The sequence below is a fragment of the Lygodium microphyllum genome, chromosome 6 (genome assembly GCF_053477565.2).
Source record: "Lygodium microphyllum isolate KBCC chromosome 6, Lygodium_microphyllum_v1.1.10, whole genome shotgun sequence".
Classification (NCBI taxonomy): domain Eukaryota; kingdom Viridiplantae; phylum Streptophyta; class Polypodiopsida; order Schizaeales; family Lygodiaceae; genus Lygodium; species Lygodium microphyllum.
The window spans coordinates 149,201,875-149,224,272 of NC_141140.1; positions in this window are offsets into that span (position 1 = coordinate 149,201,875).

Sequence of the window (22,398 nt, forward strand, 5' to 3'; positions counted from 1 at the left end):
GTGAGCTTACCTTGATGCCATTCGAGTTACCTCCTCTCCCGCGCACTCCGGTAGCTCCACGATCCAAGTGCAAGTTTCAAGAAAGCTCCATCCTCAAGCTCCACACTCCAAGCTCCATGCCCGCGAGCAAGAGAAGAGAAGAGAAGAGAAGAGAAGAGAAGAGAAGAAGAGAGGAGAAGATGGAGAGCTTCTCCTCCTCGGTCCCTCACCCTCACACACTCACTCCCTCACACTCTCACACTCCCTCTCTCAAGCACAAGCTCAAGCAAGCAAGAAGAAGGAGAAGAAGAAGAAGAGGAGAGCCACTTTTGGCCACACACAAGAATGAGCTTCTCATTCACTTTTCAACTTTATATACAAAACCCTAAATCCCTTTTGGGCGGTCATCCCCTTTTCCCTTTTTTACATGGCCGGCCATAGCCTAGGCCCTTTTCCCCATTGTCCTTCTATCTTCCTAGCTTCCTTTCCACCGCCCATCTACATTTACAATTTGCACGGGTGAGAGCCCGGCGCTCTTTTACAATATTTAAGGGTGCCCTTTTTATTTTAAAATGCGCCTTTCCTCTTTTGCCTTTGCCTTGGACTTTTAAGGTTGCCCTTGCCCTTTTGGCCTTTTCTCATTTTCTTTCTTCAGTCGGACTACCTTTTTTCCGCCTTTGCCTTGCGTCTTTCCCACTTCCTTTTGCTTTCTTTGTGTTGGGGTTAACATTACGCCCCTCCTAGACGAGTGCCAATCCCATGGCACTCGCCGTCGTAGGTAGCAGGCTGTAGCATGCACCGAAGACGTGGGTGACAAGGACGCCTGTGGTTTCCGTGGAGGAGTGTTGGTGGTGGTGTGGCAGAAGGTCCTGGGGGCTTGTTGGTGGCCAAGGTGGCTGGTGGAAGGTTGTTGGAGTTGGTGGTAGGGCTATGCTGTGTTGGGGATTGCATTGATGGCCAGCACAAGTATTGGTTTGTTGGGGATTCTGCACATGACGATTCTTTGCGGGCTTGTTGGATGGTAAGGGACAAGTATCAAAGTTGAGTGTTGATGAAAGACCAAACAACACCTTATACCTGCAATTGGAAAACCTCACCTGTGATCTCTCCTTAAGGGGTAGTGCTAGGCTTCTCATCGTGCAGAAGACATATTTTGATTAGTTTGGGAGACAGGTCGAAAACGCTAAGCAATCCTAGAGTATTTTCCTGCACTTGAGGACCCAAACTGTGGATATACTTTGGTGCAAATATTATGTGAGTGCTCGTGCATACTTAGATATTACATAGTTAGAAGACCGTGGGCTAGTTTCTCATAACAACTCGTGGATGAAGCAAAGTTGTCCATGTGGAGAAGGAGTACACGTGAAGGCATATGAGACATCCTTTGCATTGTGACTGCACGATGTAGCATAATGGAATACAAGGACATCGCACTTTCAGTAGCTGGAAACTATTGGACTTGCTTGATGAATACAATTTACTTTTCATGGCCAATCGTGCGGTGCTTATCACCACTGATTGCAATGGTACTAAGGCAGCGTGCAAAAGAAAATTGTGCAAGTGGGTCAGGGTGATAGGTCTAACCCTAGGCGAGACAAGCTCCCCAGGTATGTCCTGCCCTTGATGTGCCCTGAACAATTGTGGGTGATTGTAAGGGGCTAGGGGACTAGGGACAAAGCCAGTCGACCAAGGTCACCAGACGTACCTAATTTGAGGACCCCTAGGTGCTGTGTTATGATCGTGGGTGCTTCTTATCTTTCCATTCATTTCTTTTTCTTTTCTTTTCTTCTTTTCTTTTTTTTTCTTTTCTTTTTTTCTTTTCTCTTTTTTTTTTTTTTGGATCTGCTTGAGTACAACCATTACAATATGTTGAGGATATCAGCCTTTCAATGGGTTGGAAAATGTCAAGCTTTGAAGGCTCAGAAAATGACTTAGTACAATGATGATGGTGCCCTAGCCTCGTTGTTAGAGAAGCAGTTGGCGAAAGGGGGAGATACACTTGAGATATTGCAACCCTCCTTGCGGCACATGCGATGTGGGTACAATTGAGGTAACGACTGCCGTGAGCCAACTATAGAGCTTGACCCAGAAAGGGGGCGTGGCCCAAGAATGTGTTTTGGGCCATGCAATGTGGGCGGTTGGCAAGGGTGCTTTCAGTAGCGTGGCTTTGCCGTGGCTCGTTGTGGGGTTGTTGGTGTTGCGGTGATTGGGCATTGAACATTTTCGCACAAGCATCAACGATAAATACCTTCTCTTGGAAAGAATTTATATAAATAACCCCTAATTAACCATAGGAATGTACTTGCATCAATATATGTCGCTTTTTTCATTTATCTGCATACCAGGTGTGATATCGAGTTGTGCTAAGAAATTTACCAATATCAGCGTACCATGGAACTTGCGTCTCCACATTAAAAAGTAATGCATCTGGCAAATCATCTTCCATACCTTCCTCCTTATTTGATGTTAATAATTGGGAAAGATGATCTACTAGAACATGATCTCTACTAAGATGAGTAACTATTTAAAAATCAAATTCTTGAAACAATAGCATCCAATAATCACTCATCCTGAAAGTTTTTCTTTATTAAGTAAATGCTTTAACACTCCGTGATCAACATAAATAATAAATTTATTCCCCAATAAATAATGATGAAATTTCTCCACCAAAAAAACCATTGATAAGCATTCTTTCTTAGTGATGGTATAGTTTCTTTCTACATCACTGAGGTTATGGCTTGCATAATAAATCAGATGATCCACCTTATTCTCATCTGCTTAACATACAATAGCTCTCCCATAGCGTACATGGATGCATCTGCATGGATATGAAATTCTTTTGTCCAATTCAGGGGTGCTAATATTGGTCCTTCAACAAACTTGTTCTTAAGAAATTCAGATGCTTCCTACTAGGTATCATCCCAATTAAAAGGAGTATCCTTTCGTAATAAATTTGTTAAGGGTGATGCCACCTTTGCAAAATTGGAAACAAACCATTGGTAATAATTTAAATGCCCCAAAAATCCTCAAAGTTTCTAAAGATTTGTTGGTGGTGGAAGTGCATATATCTTTGCAATTTTTGCAAGATCCATGGCAATACCTTCCTTAGAAACAATAAACAATGTTCCTTTTGAAATGCTAAAGATGAAATACCCAATTCAGCACTATGTTCCAATACTTGGGACAATAGCTGAGGCATTTTTTTTGCCATCCCATAGACACAAAAGTCGTCTAGAAACACTTCCATCCACTACTAAAGAAAATCTTGGTAGGCTGCAATCATAACCCTTTGAAATATTGCAGGTATGTTGCACAAACCAAAAGGCATTACTTTATAAGAAAATGTGCCCCATTCAATGAGGGTAGAGTTTTGAGCTCGGGAAGTGCCTAAAATTTTCCAAAAAATATAGAATTTAGGGAAAAAATATTTCACATCGAAGGCGGCAGTTGCAGCTAGGACGATTTTAAGCACCAAGTGAAAGACGACTTTTAAAAGGTGCCTGAACAACACCTGTGGATTTTTGATAATTTTTTCAACTGCTTTGCGGGATGCCAGGAGTGCCAGTCAATGTAGGATGTCAAGACGGATGCGCAGGATTTTTCAGAGCTCGAAATGGAGCCCGAACGAGGAAGAGGCCAACAAATGGCCAAGATTTGAAAAGGTGGACCAAATTGAAGACCAAAGGGAGGGGTGCCCTTTGGGGATTTTAACCCCCCTTCATTGTTTGATGGAAAAACATGAACAAATCGTGGAGGAGGATGGCGTGAAGATGCGCCGAAAAATGCGCCCTACTCCCTCATGATCATGCATGGAGGCTGTGAGCAACCTATGCAATCGACATTGGGCCTCAACTTCTCCCTCTTGGATGATGATATCGCAAGTCTTCGCGTGAGGAATGGCTGTCTGGATGAAGAGATCAGAATCTAGTCTTTCTCTCTCCTCCTCTCTCTCTTCTCTATGGGTTGTTCATGTGTACCATCTTGATGAAGGAATCTGGGAGGGAGAATGAAGGAAATGGTGATGGAGATTGATGGAGATGCTGAAGATTGAAGTGCAGCATTGGATTGAGAGCAATGGATGCTCTGTCTGCTGGTTATGCAGTCATTCAAGGCGTCTCGGGTTATGTAAAAACACGGTACGACCATTTTTATGAAGAAAATGAAGGATTTTTAATAGTTTATGATGATAATTATGTTCTTATTGGATGAAAATTTGTTTGTGAGTTGTTTGCATCATGAGTAATTGTTGTGTATCCAAAAATTCTGATTTTGCAATGATTTACATGCTTTATTTAATTCCCGAAAACCCAAAATGCGGTTTTTTAGTGGTAAAATGGTAGTTTTTCCATTTCGGGTGGGTAAAATGTGTTCCCATGGGGGGAATATGGAAGATAAATTGAATGTTAGTATGCTAAAGTGATTGGAACAAGAAAAACTAGAGAAGTCTAGAAAAAGGAAAACGTTGGACTACAAAACTATAAAACTATAAATGCATAGATTGGGCTTTAGGACAATTTGTCCTTTAGCAGTAGATAGACGCTCCTGGCCCGCAAGGCCGTGAGGGTTTGTTTGTCTGTTATGAGCATGAGGTCCGGATAGTGCCATAGCCAGTGCCGACACATTTCAGGTCCCATCCTCAATGGTGCTGCCGGGAAGCTACCAACAAGTGGTGGTTCTTGAATCTAGGGTTTTTAGGGACCAAGAAAGTTGGTTTATGTTCTCTGACAAGGACCGTCAAGCCGAAATTCAAAAAGCAGAATGTGCTGAGAGGGCTAGACGGCAGTTGGAGATTGTAAGTCGTTATTCTCCTCAAAGGAGTAGCCCGATACGCATAAGAGGCAGTTGGCTTAGTAACCCAGCTGCTGCACATAGTCCTTTAGGTGCAGGGGGAGGCAGAAGTTCTTCCTCTCTTCCACCAAGTCAACCCATTTCAAGTGGGGGTGTGATCCCATCAGTCCAGACTCCTATTGTCAATCCGATTGTCGTCATGGCACAACCCATTGCAATTCCTGCAGGGACGCCGGATTTGCCAGCTTTAGGAGTGCCTTTGCCCATTTTTAATGGGTTAGCCAAAGAAGATGTGGAGTTTCACATTTGTGAATTCCAAAGATTAATGTTTAATTACCGCATCCAAGATGTTGGACATCTTATGATGTTCTTTAACATGAGATTAAAAGAAAGGGCTGCACTATGGTATCATAGCATAGAGTTTGGAACCATCACCACAATCCACCAATTTTATGCAGCTTTCCGAGGAGAATATGCCCTTGAAAGGGGTGGCCAATACTGGTTGCGTGTTTTGAATGTAACACGCCAAGACCCCCATGAGAATGTGAAAGCCTATGCCAAGAATCTTAAGGAAGTGTTTCATAAGTTACAAACTTACATTCCTATTCCGTCGGCTACCCAATTGCAATACTTCTTGCATGGATTGGATTTCAATATTCAGGTGCAATTGAGCAGTGTGGCTTTGGTTGATATAGACACCACCATCGTGCGGGCAGAAGGAGTAGAGTCACGATTACAAACGGCCTACTCCTCTCGAATAAACCTTAATGCGGGTTTAGTACCTAGAGGCAATGTACCATTGACAAATGGAAGTCAAGGGATGTCTATGAATAACCCTAATGGGAGAGGAAGCATGGTTCAAAATGTACCTTTGGTGCTAGCTCCTCCCAGTGTGACTATGCCTATGGCTAGTCAGTTGGCTCCACCAAATGTTAGAGGCCAAGCTATGAACCCTAATGTTGTTCCTGTGAGTCAACAACCAATGCCCAATCAAATGGTTAGGCCAATGGAACGACGGATAGACGATCAAGGCTATGAGTCGAGTGCCTCTAATGTCCTTGGAGAAGTTAAGGATATGATGAAGCACTACACTGACATGATTTCTGAACAATATCAGCAAATAGTTGTTGATGTCAATTTCCTAAAGAAGTAGTAGAATCTGATAGGGAGTCGACGCCCTGAAGAGGGTGGTCCCTCAAGATTTAGCTATAAGTGGTGTGGTGGACAACATTTCCCTAGAAACTGTCTAAATGTTAAATGTGATATTTGTGGGAAGTCAGGCCATTTAGCCGCTACCTGTTGGAGTAAGACTAGTTCCCTCCAATAAGGGAGTAAACACCCAGGTCCAGTTAATCGTAGAGCGCAAGGTAGTAACCTCTAGCAAAGTGATGGACCAAGACAAATATTGCAAACGGGAAAGACCACTATAGAAGAGTTGCCACGAGGCAATGGAGTTAGCCTTATCGAGGTTGTACGCATCAATGGCATTGAAACCTCTAACCTACGAGCCATGACAAGAGACCAAAAGGCTAAAGAGGTTGATAAAGATAATGCAAAATCGATTGAGGGAAACCCTAAGCAAGGGGATAAGGGGATGCAAGTCCTGAATCCTAGCGTGGAAGGGGGACCTCTAAGGCTTGTGACAAGAAAGTCGATCCTAAGAAGGATGAGGAAGTGCCAAGAAAGAAGGCAAGAGCTAAAAATAAGCACCAAAGTCGGTCCCAGACCAAAAGAAAGAATGGTTTGGCGAGAAAAGAGAGCTTTGGCTACCTATCATGATTTTGATTTAGCAAGTTCTCTTTGCGAAGTCAAACCAAACGTAAACCTCTTACAGTTGATTAAATTATATCTAGGAGTATGCAAGGAATTCAAGAAGATCTTGCGTATTAGGCATATTGTAGAACCTTTGAGCTTAGCACGAGTAGGGGAAGATTGGTTTGATCATGCTGAAAAGAATTGCCCTAGGGTTCTAGCATATGTGGATGGAATATTAGTGGAGCATGCTATTGTAGACAATGGGTCCTCCGTCAATATCATGAGTTCAGAGTTGATGGAGAGATTTGGTCTAGGCATCCAAAAAGCTAGCTCCACCCTTCTTAGATTGGCTGATAATAGTCCAAGGCAACCAGAAGGTTGCGTTACTAAAGTCCATGTTACAGTTGCAAGTGTAGAATGCTTCTTGGACTTTAGGGTAATAAGATTTGCAAGACGTCCTAGCTATCGAGTCTTGCTAGGTAGGCCTTGGATCTTACGAACAGACTATCAAGTCGATATACCCCCCGATCGAGTGGTTCTAGGTAGAGGTGCTAATCGAGTAATAGTCGATGCTTAGCCTGAGTCTCCTCAGAGTGAGAGAGCTCCTTTATCCTCTACTGAATTAGAAACAGCAGATGATCCATTTGGTAGTGAGACATCATCTAGTGATGAATCTAAAGAGGGGTCCACTACAGAGGATATTTATCAGATAACTCTAAATGAGCCGATAGAGCCGCAAGATAGGATAAGAGACGCGGACATGATTGAGTTGGACCTTGGCACGCCGAATGATTCGCGGCCAATTAAACTAGATTCTATGCTCAGTTCAGCAGAAAGGGAGGACTATGTGTCCTTGATTCAAGAATTCCACGATATCTTTGCTTGGAGTTATGATGAGCTGAGAGGCATTCCTCACAGCCTGGCTATTCATACTATTCCTGTAAAAGAAGGTAGTCGTCCTGTGTGTCAGAAAGTAAGGCGTATGCCTTTTGAATTGAGGGACGGGTTGTTTGAGGAGTTACAAAAGTTATAGAAAGCTGGTTTAATCTTCCTTGTACAACACACAGAATGGTGTTCACCAGTTGTCATCAGGAAGAAGAAAAACAACCAGATCCGACTATGTGTAGATTTTAGAGAGCTAAATAAGCAGACGGTTAAGGATTACTACCCGTTGCTATTTATTGACCAGATTTTGGATCAATTAGTGGGTAGGGAAATATATTTGTTTATGGACTGCTTTGCAGGATGCAACCAGATAGCAATCACAGAAAAGGACAAGTTGAAAACAACTTTTATTACTGTCTTTGGTACTTTTGCATACCATGTGATGGCCTTTGGTTTGTGCAATGCACCTGGATCATGGCAACGAACAACATATAAGACCTTTGGTGACATCTCCCCATATGAGCTGAAAGTATTTATCGATGACCTGGGGGTAGCCACTGTAAAGGAAAGGATGTTGATTATTTTAAGAAGGTGCTTTGAGCGCTGCAGACAATTTTGTATTGCTCTTAACCCACAGAAGTGTGTCTTTGGAGTGCCTTATGGGCTATTGCTAGGACATGTGGTCAGTTCAGTAGGGATTGCAAACTGACCCTGAAAAGATCAAGGTTATAGTCACCATGAGTCCACCACGCACTCCGAAAGAGGTACATAGCTTTCTGTCATCGATAGGGTACTATCGGAGGTTTATAAATGCCTTGGCAGAAAGGACGTTGCCATTAACGAACTTAATATCCTTTAGCTGTCTATTTGAATGGAGCAACCCTTGTAACTAGATTTTGAGGATGTGAAATAGGAGCTAGTAAAAGCACCCGTTTTAAAAGCACCTAGAAGAGGCGAGGTATTTTACATATTTTTAGCAGCCACCATGCATAGTATCAACTGCTGTTTAGCCCAAATTTGGGAGGAAAAGTGGTATCATCCGATAGCTTTTGCTAGTCGAAAATTGGGCATATAAAAAATTAACTATACCTACATGGAGAAGTTGTGCCTTGAGATGGTCTTTGCGACTAAAAAATTCAGGCACTACATTCTCTATGAGAAGGTAGTTTTCTATACGAAGGCGGAAGGGCTTAGATTGCTTATGAACAAGCTACAACCGCATGATCATTTGGCAAAGTGGTTAATTGCTTTGCATGAGTTAGATTGTGAGATTAAGAGTAAGCCACCGAGGTTGCAGGGTATTGTGAAATGCCTTGTGGATTTCAGGGAGCCAAAAGAGACTCTAGCTTAAGGAAGTGATATTGAAGAAATGTTCAAAATTGATACAGCTTCTATCCTATCTTGATATGTTGCTATCACGCATTATCTATCAACGGGAGAGACTGGAGCTGGTTTGTCAAAATCAGAAAAGAGGAAAATCAGACAAAACAGGCTTTGAAGTTTTCCTTGATCGCAGGGATACTATATCGGCAGGGTGTTGATGATATCTACCGCCGATGTGTGATGCCTGATGAGGTTCCTTTCATTCTAGAAGAGTGCCATGACTTTGTGTGGGGAGGGCACTTTGCGGGACGGTTGATGACACAGAAAGCTTTAACAGCTGGATATTGGTGGCTGTCCATTTTCCAAGATTCCTTTGAGTACGTTAAGAGATGTGATACTTGTCAAAGACATGATAGCAGAGAGAATAGGAAATGCCCACTTATGCCTATCATGGATATCCTTCCATTTGAGAAGTGGGGCATTGATTTTGTGGGTCCTATCACCCCGTCGTCTACTACCCAGAAGAGGTACATTATAGTAGCAACTGATTATTTTACAAAATGGTCAGAAGCGTGGGCGACGAGGCAGGACAATGCGAAATAGACTGCAAGTTTACTTTTAGAGCAGATTATCTGCCGCCGTTTCGGTCCACCGAAGGAACTAGTGTGGGATCATGGAACCCACTTTTTGAATAAAGTGATTAAAAGCCTGACTGAAGCTTGAAAAATCAAGCATAACAAAACGACCCCCTATAATCTGCAAGCAAACAGGCAAGTTGAAAGTACTAATAAGCAACTTGTGGGTATCTTGTCTAAAATAGTCTTTGAGAAGAAACGAGACTGGGACAAGAAGTTGTATGTGGCAGTATGGGCGTACAATACAACGTTCAAATGAGGTACTGGACATACTCCATTTAAATTAGTTTATGGGGAAGAGTGTGTGTTACCCCTTGAAATCGAGTTGCCAACCATACGGTTTGCAATTAACCACTCTTTGGGAGATGAGAATGCACTCTTTGAACATTTCACAACCATAGCCCACCTGGATGAACTGAAATTGTAGAGCTTATTGCACCAGGAGGTAGCTAAACATCGGATGAAGCAATTGCACGACCTTAAAGCAAAGAAGTATACCTTTAAAAAGGGCAATTAATTATGTACTACAATGCGCGTAGGGAGCTGTTTCTAGGGAAGCTGGAACCTAGATGGGATGGCCCCTACAAGATTGTTAGGATAGGGAAGAATAGGTCTATGGCTCTACTAGCTGATTTGCAGGGAGCTAAATTTAAAAATAAGGTTAATCTTAATAAGATTAAACCTTATTATTTCTAAGTATGCTAACACAGAAAAATGCATTGCAGGTCCATGCTGGGGGTGATTTGAGACCTGCAAAAGAGCTTAAGCCGGTTGATGGGGTGGTTAATCCCTTATTTGGAGCACCCATATCTAGAGCAGAGATACCATTAGGAGAAGCTTATCTGGTGGAGCAAAGGATACAAAATGATTGAGCAAGAAGACGAAACCTTTGTGTGGGAGATCAAAGTCTTCTGCCATCATTGCTTATGAGTGTTGACAAGTATCCCTGTTGAGTTTAATGAAGAAGGTGGGATGGAGCCGTCAATTCATCCTCTAAACATGCTAAATTTTGACTATCATAATTACGAATAGAGGAGTTCGTGATGGCAGGCTGTGTAAACCTTTTGTGGACGTATACATTATATTTTGATGGGGCGTCTAGGGGCCCTAATAAAAAAGGGAGTGTTGGAGTAGTAATTCGAGATCCCCGACGTAGAGTTACGATGAAGTTAGCTACTTATCTTGGGGTGGGATTCACTAACAATATGGCGGAGTATAAAGCCTTGATTATGGGATTGCATATTGCCAAGCAAGGTGGTATTCACCGGTTGTTAGTAAAAGGGGATTCCCAGTTGATCTTGACTCAGCTAGATGGGACATACACAGTGCGGAATCCCATCCTTTGTATGTATCATCGAACTACCATGCCCTAATTGAGGAATTTGAGAGAGTGTCTCTTCAGCTGATTCCACGTTACTAGAATCAATTTGCGGATTCACTGGCAAACATTGCTTATGAAGAAGACATTTTCTTCAACTGTGGTCCTAGTTTGGATATTGCTATCAATAATAAGACAAGACCCGGTCGCTTGTGGGGAATGTTATCAGAGCATGCAATATATGGCAGGCGATGGTTGATATGAGTGATGCAAAGAGTAGCCGAGACCAATCTACCGTTGTTATCCTGGACCCATAGGCTGATTAGACAATATATTATGCGTACACCTCTTCTTATATGTGCAGGAGGGATGGGTCATAATCTTATGCATTTAGCTTAGGGCTGTGAGTCCTATTTTTCCTTCTTGGAAAGGAGCATATTATTGTATATTTGTACTATTTCGGGGAGGGATATGTAGGTGCTATTCTGTTTTATTTCATTAGGCCAAGAGAGCTAGTTTTGCGAGGTTTTAACTATTTTATTTCGTTAGGCCAAGAGGGCCAATTAGTTTTTTTTAGAGGAATGTTTTATTTCTTTAGGCCAAGAGGGCCAGTTGTCTATTTAGTACAGGTGCGGTTAATGGTTTCTTATTTTAGTCCTGTGCTAGACAGGTTTAAAGAAGAGCTTGGAAGGAGCCTATGTCGGCGGAGCTTCTCGTGGCCCTATCCAAGTGGTATCTCTCCTTTACGAGTAACATGTTTTTTAATGCTATATGTGTCTGTGTACTTGTGGGGGATTTTCTTTTCTTATTGGGGACAGGAGTCCAAGGCATGAAGTCCCAGGTTTAGGTTAGGTCTGTCTGAGGGAGGTCTAAGTAGTCGTTGTCTCCTGTAAAGACATTGCCAGGCATCGAAAGACCTGTTTTAGAAGGTAGTTCTAGTGACCCTGTTCTGCTAGCCTACTAGGCATCTGTTCTAGGAGTTCTTGGTTAGTTGTGAGGTAGTTAGAGAAGCCTGCCGAAGGAAAAAATGATGATGATATCTCAACTGAAAATAAATATATACAAAGGTGTGTAAAAAGGGGCTCTAACCCCTATAAAAATAGAAAAGAAAAGAAAGGAAGATTTATAAGCAGTTGCTTATTGCCTTGCGAAGGCCTGGTAGGTTCTTGGGGACGAGTCAGACTCGGGGCTGATGCCTTGTCTTCCTAAGGGTGGCATCTCACTGGAAAAGAAGGAAGTAAGAAAGGTTGGAGTGAAAATAAAAGTGAGCATTAGAAAAGGATTAAGTGTCGCCTCGCGAGGGCTTGGCAGGTTCTTGGGTACTGAGACAGGACCTGAGGCCGATGCCCTGTTCTCCTTGGGTCACTACGCTCAGCTCAACTGGTGAACACCATTCTATGTGTTGTACAGGACAGATTAAACCAGCTTCCCTTAGCTTCTGTAACTCCTCAAACAACCGGTCCCTCAATTCAAAAGGCATACGCCTTACCTTCTGACGCATAGGACGATTGCCTTCTTTTACAGGAATAGTATGAACAACCAGGCTAGGAGGAATGCCTCTCAGCTCATCATAACTCCAAGCAAAGATATCGCGGAATTCTTGAATCAAGGACACACAGTCCTCCCTTTCTGCTGAATTGAGCATGGAACCTAATTTAATTGGCTGTGAATCATTAGGTGTGCCAAGATCCAACTCAATCACATCCGCGTCTCTTATCCTATCTTGCGGCTCTATCGGCTCATTTAGAGTTATCTGATACATATCCTCTATAGTGGACCCCTCTTTAGATTCATCACTGGATGATGTCTCACTACCAGATGGATCCTCTGTTGTCTCTAATTCAGTAGAAGATAAGGAGCTCTCTCACTTTGAGGAGACTCTGGGTAAGCATCGACTATTACTCGATTAGCACCTCTACCTAGAACCACTCGACCGACGGGTATATCGACTTGACAATCTGTTCGTAAGATCCAAGGTCTACCTAGAAAAACTCGATAGCTAGGATGTCTTGGAAATCTAATCACCGTAAAGTCCAAGAAGCATTCTACACTTGCGACGGTAACATGGACCTTAGTAACACAACCTTCTGGTTGTCTTAGACTATCATTAGCCATTCTAAGAAGGGTGGAGCTATCCTTTTGGATGCCTAGCCCCAACCTCTCCATCAACTCTGAACTCATGATATTGACGGAGGATCCAGTGTCCACAATGGCATGTTCTACCAATATTCCATCCACATACGCTGGAACCCTAGGGCAATTTTTTTCAGCGTGATCAAACCAATCTTCCCCTACTCGTGCTATGCCCAAAGGTTCTACAATATACCAATACACAGGATCTTCTTAAATTCATTGCGTACTCCTGGAGATAATTTGATCAATTGTAGAAGGTTTACATCTAGTTTGACTTCGCAAAGAGAACTTGCTAAATCAAAGTCATGATACGTAGCCAAAGCTCTCTTTTCTCGCCAAACCATTCTTTCTTTTGGTCTCGGGACCAGTTTTGGTGCTTCTTTTTTAGCTCTTGCCTTCTTTCTTGGCACTTTCTCATCCTTCTTAGGATCAAATTTCTTGTCAATGGGCCTTAGAGGTCCACCTTCCACGCCAGGACTCTGGACTTGCGTCCCCTTATTTCCTTGTTTAGGGTTTCCCTCAACCTGTTTTTTCTTATCTTTGTCAACCTCTTTAGCCTTTTGGCCTCTTGTCACAGCTCTGAGGTTAGAGGTTTCAGCATCATTGACTCGTACAGCCTCAATAAGGCTGACTCCGTTGCCTTGTGGCAACTCTTCTATAGTGGTCTTTCCTCTCTGCAATATTTGTCTTAGTATATCATTCTGCTGCAAGTTATTTCCTTGCGCTCTATGATTCACTGGGCCTGGCTGTTTACTCCCTTGTTGGAGGGAACTAATCTTACTCCAACAGGTAGCGGCTAAATGGCCCGACTTCCCACAAATATCGCATTTAACAATCGAACAGTTTCTAGGGAAATGTTGTCCACCACACCACTTACAACTGAATCTAGAGGGTCCACCTTCAAGAAATTAATGTCGACAGCTATTTTTCGATATTGTTTGGAAATCATGTCAGTATAATGCTTCATCATATCCTTAACTTTACCAAGGACATTAGATGCACTCGACTCATAGCCTCGATCGTCGACCCGTCGTTCCATTGGCCTAAAAATCTGATTTGGCATGGGTTGTTGACTCACAGGAACAACATTAGAATTCGAAACTTGGCCTCCAACATTTGGTGGAGCCAAGTGGCTTGCAATAGGCATAGTCACACTGGGAGGGGCTAGCAGCAAAGGTACATTCTGAACCATACTTCCTCTCCCATTAGGGTTAGTCATAGGCATCCCTTGACTTTCATTCATGAATGGTAGATTGCCTCCAAGTACTAACCCGCATTAACATTTATTCGAGAGAAGTAGGCCGTTTGTAATCGTGCTTCTACTCTCTCTGCCCGCGTAATAGCGGTGTCTATATCTGCTAAGGCTACACTACTCAATTGTACTTGGATATTAAAATCCAACCCATGCAAGAAGTATTACAATTGGGCAGCCGACAGAATAGGAATGTAAGTTTGTAACTTACGAAACACTTCCTTCAGCTTCTTGGCATATGCTTTCACGTTCTCATGCGGGTCTTGGCGTGTTACATTCAAGACACACAACCAATATTGGCCACCTCTTTCAGGGGCATATTCTCCCCGGAAAGCTTCATAGAATTGATCAATTGTAGTTATGGTTCCAGACTCTATGCTGTGATACCATACCGTAGCCCTTCCTTTTAACGCCATATTAAAGAACATCATGAGATGTCCCTCATCTTGGATGCGATAATTGAACATCAATCATTGGAATTCACAAATGTGAAATTCTGCATCCTCTTCAGCTAACCCATTAAAAATGGGCAAGGGAACTCCTAAAGCTGGTAAATCCGGCGTCCTTGCAGGAATTGCGATGGGTTGTGCCATGGTGACAATCGGATTAATAATAGGAGCTTGAACGGGTGAATTCACCCCACCACTTGAAGTGGGTAGACTTGGTGGAGGAGAGGAAGAACTTACGCTTCCTCCTGCACCTAACGGATTATGTGGAGCAGTTGGGTTACTAAGATCACTGCCTCTTATACATACCGGGCTACTCCGTTGAGGAAAATAACGACTTATAATCTCTAACCGCCGTCTAGCCCTCTCAACACGTTCTGCTTTTTGGATTTCGGCTTGACGGTCCTTGTTAGAAGACATAAACCAACTTTCTTTTGGTCCCTAGAAACCCTAGATTTGAGAACCACCACTTATATACACCTCCCGGCAAACGCACCACTGATGGGACCCAAAATGGGCCGGCACTAGCTATGGCACTAGTCGGACCTCATGCTCATGACACACAAACACCCTCACGGCCTCATGGACCAGGAGCATCAATGTAATGCTAAAGGACAAACTGCCCTAGAGCTTAATTTATGCGTTTATAGTTTCTAGTCCAACGTTCCCTTAAACTCCTGAAAGGGAGAACCTAAAGTACATAGGCATAACGCCTCGTCACACACACATAGGAGGCACTCCATCGACTAATAGTCAGAGCCCCACTACAGCTCTCCTACATCGCAGGGATTGGCCCTTAAATGCGCTGCTAAACATATAACACAAACGAGCACAAACTCCTAGCAAGGTACCAATATTTTACGTTCCAGGATGTACCATTCCTCACTACAATTTTCCCTTAGGACCCAACAACTAACCTATAGCTTAGGACATCCTCTCACACTTATCGTTAGTCACAACCTAAGGAAGATATGTGCCATGCATCCATGAGGTTTTTCTGATACCTTTTAATTATCATGCTTAATGCAAATCGTGTATGGCTATGTGCTCAAACAAAAGAAAGATCAGTATCGTGCATAGTGCATAAAACATTATTTCCATGAATTTTACTAACGCATGCTGCGTTGAAAGGAGGCACCGAGCCATATGCTCATGCTACCATCCTCTTTATTTAAACCATTTCCTATATGCCAAGTGCAATGCATAAATCAAATCTTTTCTTTATCTTTTAGCGTTTCAGCCCCTCTTCATCCAACTCTTAGCATTTTGCATCATGGATCGGTTAGATAGGGTTTCTATGCATTTCTCCCTTTTAAAAGAACGATAAATACACACAGAACATAGAAACGGGGACAAATCGAGGCCAACCTTGTGCTTTGCCATCGTTATACATTGCACAAACATAGATATAATTTTCCCTAATTTTCGTCAGCCCGTTTTCTATTTTTTTCTAATTTTAAACCCATTTTTTCTATTTTTGAGCATTTTTCCTATTTCCCTTAATAAATAATTATTGAAAATGAAAATTGATTGTGGGCTGTGGCCCTTAGGTTCATTGATAGCAAAAACTCAGATTTAGTTGGTGTGACATATCATATTTCTCATTTATATAGCAAAAACCCCAATTTTACCCTTAAAACGAGTGTTTTTCATGTATTTTGATACTAATTCCGGCCATGTAGCCTTATATTTTCTGATTTTTAGGTTGCAAACAATTGAAACTCATGGAAAACAATGTCATTATGAACTTTCATTCCATATGAACAAGGTTTCATAAAGCAAATAGCATAAAAAGATCATTTTTCTTTATAAAAATAGCATTACCGTTTATTTTCAGGTCTCCATTTCTTGGTCTTGATTACGAGACTGATTTTCAGCATGCATTTAATGCTCAGCATCTTCAAGAATAGCACTCTTCATGTCTTCATCCATCCGGAAGCAATCCGGTCTCATCCGAACAAGCTTTCCTCCATCATTATTCATTGTCTTCTTCCACATAAGAACAGCCCCTTAAGGGAGAGAGACGGAGGAGAGAGAAAGACTAAAATTAGAAATCTTCATCCAGGCCATCATTGCGCGAGCGAGAGGCAGTGATATGATCAACAGGCAGAGGGTAGGCAAGCCCCATAGTCACTTGGGTAGGGTTTATTGAACCTGGCATCTCCATCTCCAAGGATGGAGTGAAAAAATCGGTGCATCCTGATGGCGCCCTCCTCCATGTTTTCTTCATCTCCCAAATGTCCACGATTTGATGCTACATTAAAAGTTGCCCAAGGCCCCAAAGGTCATGACCATTTGGCCAAAATAAGTCCACCTTTTCAAATCTTGCCCATTTGTTGGCCATTTCCTCGTCCGGTGTCCAAATCGAGTGCTGTAAATTTCTGAGCGTCCGGCATGACATCCCGCATTGGCCGGCAACTCCTGACAACCCGCACGGCAGTCTGAAAAATTATCAAAAATCCACAAGTGTCGCTTAGGCGCTTTTTAAAAGTTTGTCTTTCACTTGTTGGTGCTTAAAATCGTCCTAGCTGCAACCGCCGCCTTCGATGTTGAATATTTTTCCTCTAAATTTCGGATTTTTTGGCAAATTTTAGGCACATCCCGAGCTCAAAACTCCACTCTTACCGTGCGGGATGCCAAAAGCTGCCAATCAGTGTGGGATGTCAAGGCGGACGCGCACAATTTTTCAGAGCTCGAAATGGAGCTTGGATGAGGAAGAGGCCAACAAATGGCCAAGATTTGAAAAGGTGGACCAAATTGAAGACCAAAGGGGGGGGGTGCCCTTTGGGGATTTTAACCTCCCTTCATTGTTTGATGGAAAAATGTGAACAAATGGTGGTGGAGGATGGCGTGAAGATGCGTCGAAAAATGCGCTCTCCTCCCTCATGATCATGCATGGAGGCTGTGAGCAACCTATGCAATCGACATTGGGTCTCAACTTCTCCCTCTTGGCTGATGATATCGCAGGTCTTCGCGCGAGGAATGGCTGTCCGGATGAAGAGATTAGAATCTAGTCTTTCTCTCTCCTCCCTCTCTCTCTTCTTTATGGGCTGTTCATGTGTACCATCTTGATGAAGGAATCTGGGAGGGAGAATGAAGGAAATGGTGATGGAGATTGATGGAGATGCTAAAGATTGAAGTGCAACATTGGATTGAGAGCAATGGAGGCTCCGTTTGCTAGTTATGCAGTCATTCAAGGCGTCTCGAGTTACGTAAAAACACGGTATGACAATTTTTATGAAGAAAATGACGGATTTTTTATAGTTTATGATGATAATTACGTTCTTATTGGATGAAAATTTGTTTGTGTGCTGTTGTATCATGAGTAATTGCTGTGTATCAGAAAATTCTGATTTTGCAATGATTTACATGATTTATTTAATTCCCGAAAATCCGAAATGCGGTTTTTTAGTGGTAAAATGGTAGTTTTTCCGTTTCGGGTGGGTAAAATGTGTTCCCATGGGGGGAATATAGAAGACAAATTGAATGTTAGTATGCTAAAGTGATTGGAATAAGGAAAACCAGAAAATAACATATTTTATTGCCAAATATATCAAGAAAATGAAAAAAATAAGGGGAAAAATAGAAATAAGTCTTGGAAAAATAAGGAAAAATATAAGGATTTTTTGTGGATGTTTGGTAGTGGCAAAGCATGAGGTTTGGCCTCAGTTTTCCCTATCTCCTTGTCAAAGTTTGTGATTGATTGCTTTTTATACATCAAGACATGACAAAATGAACCGCTACACCTGTGCAATGAAAGCAATACCTAAATGTAGGGGGTTGGGGTGTTTGAATGGTGTGATTTGCATGCTGATTTTTGCTTATTTTTTGATGCATGTCATGACATAGAGTTCATGGTATTTTATTAAGAGGATAGTAGCATGAGTGTTATCTCGGTGCTATCCTTGCATCGCGACAGCGGCAGCGGGTTAGTGAATATGCATTGGAAAGCCTGGTTGCACACCACGTGTTTCTGATTTAAAATTATGTTTGAGCACTTTAGAATCATTCACTTTTGCATGTGCAGCTCGATCATGGTATTGGAATAAAAACGACTGGATGCATAGCACCTGTTTTCAATGACAATGACCCACGCTTGAGTGTAGAAAGGCATCCTAAGCCGTAGGATAGACGTTTGTTTCTTGGGGGATTATTTGATAAGGACACATGGTATCTCTCGGAGTACTTTTGAAAATGAAGAGTGGAGTTTGTTTGTTTGTTCTATATGTTGAGCAGTGCATCAAGGGGCTAATTTCTGCGATGTAGGAGAGCTGCAATAGGGCCGCGGTGTTTCTACCGAGAGGTTACCTCCCATGTATGTGATTATCGTGGTATTTACTGCCAATGTGTATGGGTTCTCCCTCTGAGGAGTCTAGAAAAAGGGAAACGTTGGACTACAAAACTATAAAACTATAAATGCATAGATTCGGCTTTAGGATAATTTGTCCTTTAGCACTAGATAGACGCTCCTGGCCCGTGAGGCCGTGAGGGTGTGTTTTTCTGTTATAAGCATGAGGTCTGGCTAGTGCCATAGCCAGTGCCAGCCCATTTCAGGTCTCATCATTCAGTAGTAAAAATAGTTTTAGATTGATCTTCAAGATGAATCAACACTTGATTGTAGCTAGTAAACCCATCCATAAAAGAATAGAACTCATGGTCTGCAATCTTATCCAATACTTGATTTGTAAATGTAGAGGAAAATGATCTTTGCTTGTTTTCCTATTAAGTATTTTATAATCAACATAGATACAATTTTTTTTGTTATTTTCTTTGGCACTACCATGATAGGAGATACATATTCACTATATGCAACATAATATATAAATCCTACATCAAGAAGCTTAGTAATCTCATCTTTCACTAATTCCACATACACAAGATTTGTTCTTCATTGTTGTTGGCATACGGGTTTTGTGCCTGGTTCCATATCAATATAATGTTGTGACAGAATTCAGCCTTAATACCTTTAAGGTCAGTATAAGACCAAGCAAATCCCACAACATGCACTCGCAATACTTCTTTGAATTTTTCACGATCATAAAGTTCTATTTGAGCTCCTAAGTTTAAGTCATTTCCTTTTGTCATTTCTATAATGCTCGGTGATAACATAAAATTCTATTATGCTATTCCATACATTCTTGTTCATTTAAATTCCAAGACCAGTGGTTTTTGCTAAGCTTAAGGATTAAGTGAAAATCCTTATCTTCTTCACCTTGGATCAAACCCCCTAGATAGTGTATGACTCATGTTAGCTCTAGAAAGTTCTTAGGTGCTAGAGGTTCAAAGAACCTAAGCTATGGTTCAAGTCTACCCCCATAGACATTAAACCCTTTAGTACTCTTTCTTTGGTATGGCGTAACACTATCTCATGGATATTTCGCAGGTGAGCCTTAATTGGTTTCACTTGGCTTCTATGATATCCCACTAATTGCCCCTTAGAATAACGATATGTATTTTTTTAATTGTTTGTATAGCACTTAAAATAATGATATAATTAATGAGTAGTAGTTAGATTTTTCTATTTCCTTTTTTCCAATTCATGTGTTTACTCACATTCAACTAAGCATTGTCTAGGAATAGGCGATATTTCTTCCATTTGTTGAACATTACTATTTAATTTAGCATCTTGCTCTTCTAAATACATCTCTAGAAGTCAAATTTCTTCTAGATATTGCCTCTACCTAAATTGGAATTTTGACTTCTCTTTTTGTAGTTTAGCAATTTTCTTCATCACTTCATTCACACCGGTCACTATCCCCTCGCATTCTATTTCCAAAGCATCTTTTAATTCTCTAATTATTCTATCGTAATTACCATAGCATTCATTAAAAGTCTATCCAAATCTATTTTAGCTTGACGATGGGTCATCCCTATCATCATGTAATGTCAATCGTTGCAAAGGTTTACAACTATCCCTGTTTCTTTTGTCTCTTTCCTTCTTCTCTAGTAGCTGACCATAGTAAGACCTTTTAGCAACCACTAGCAATTTTTTGAACCCAAAAGGTAGAATATCTACCTCAATAATAAATGTTGTAACTAAGCTCTCCTATGGTTCATCATGATCATTCTCAATAGTATCAATTCCCTCTATAGTTATTGATGAATTTACTAAAATTTCATCTAGGTCGGATGCCCTTGTCTCATCCTCCTTCTCCTCTTCTAAAACATCATTGGAAAAGTTTTCCAATCTGTTATATGCAAAAAATGCATCCCAAAGGTCACCTTCTTTCTTATTTTTACGAAATTGAAAGAATGAATCATTCAAATCATTAAATTGATAGACTGCATCATCAAGATATTTATCTTCCCCAACTGAAATCATCAAGCAGTCTAAGTTTGTATCTTCTAATCCTGATAACCAATGGGTAATATCACGATCAAAATCATTATGCGTTGAGAAATTTAAAGCATATTCACTAATACCCACCTATTTTGCTTTATGTGGATGATGTACCGTATTGATTCTACTTTTTTTGCTCTTGTTGGTCATTGTGTCTTAAATAACCAGGCATAAGGCCCTTCATTATCAATCCTCTCTAGTTCCAACTCATAAAATTCACTATTGGACTTCTCATTCATTTCATTAACCACTTCATCTCTTGACTCTCTCAATAATCCCTTTGAGATAACTTGTATTTTAACCCTATTGTTTGGAGGACTAATCACAATTGAACCCTTATACTAGTCTTGACTACATCTTGCTTGGTATAACCAAGGTTGACCTAGCAACATAGAGTAGGAAGAAATATTTGTCAATGAATAGACTATTAAATAATTCACATAAAATTCTAATCCACCTGTTATAGATTTCACATTGTGAAGTAACCCCAAAGGAGTCACTTTCCTTTGATCAGCCACATGTAGAACTATATGGGTGGCTTCTAAATGTTTCAACCCTAATTCTTGCATCATTTGTTCTATCATTACATTAACCACGAAACCACCATTCAATTTTACTTCATTCAATAAGTGTCCATTAATGGTAGTATCTAAAACTGGTGCCTTGGATCCACAAATAAATCTACAATTTTTACTTAGTTGTTCTTCATTTGGATGCATTTGCACTTACCTTAGAAGCATCAATCTCAATCCTTTTCCTTCTATGCCAAACAAGCTTATGATAAAGCTACCTTTAGCATGTAGGTGCTATTTCAAACAACAACCTTAGATTAATTGTTAAGTTTATTTCCTCTAGTGCTGCCAAAAGATCATAGGCCTTGTTCACTACTTCCGCTTGCTCTTTGCTCCCTTCTTTTGGGGGTACGAGTATTTTAGGAAAAGGAGCTACCTCTACTTGAATCTTAGGATTCGCCAAGGGCACATGCAATAAAGGATGATCAGAAGAGTGTTGAGAAGAGTCCAACTTGGGTAGAACTACATCCATAGATTTAACATTCACAACTCCTTTTTATTGTGGACTCTCTTTCTCTAGACCTTGCTCTTGTTGTTGCTACCTTTGCACTCTAGTAACGACATCAATCATGGGCTTAGCCTTAAAGGTCATCCTGCCATGTATGAATTTAGGCTTAACCCCAATATATTTCCTTGTTGTTTCTACTTCAACTAAATTTATACACAAGTTGTCTCCTCAAACCTTTGCATATGGGAATTGGGATCTTCATCCCACAATCCCCCAAATTGGCTAAAAGTGGTTAGTCTTACAGGACTATGAGCCATTTTTTCTCTAAATAATGCCCCTAACCCGAAACCTTGAGTAGAATCAACCCACACAGGTTCATTGGGCTCCTTGAATAGGAATCTCAATTGTAGATCAGCTACACCTTGCAATAACTTTCCTTGGCGGGGAATTCTAAATAAGAACCATAATCTTAGATTAGCTACTCACTCTATCCCATGAAGCCTCCAACAGCTCTCTAAATAATT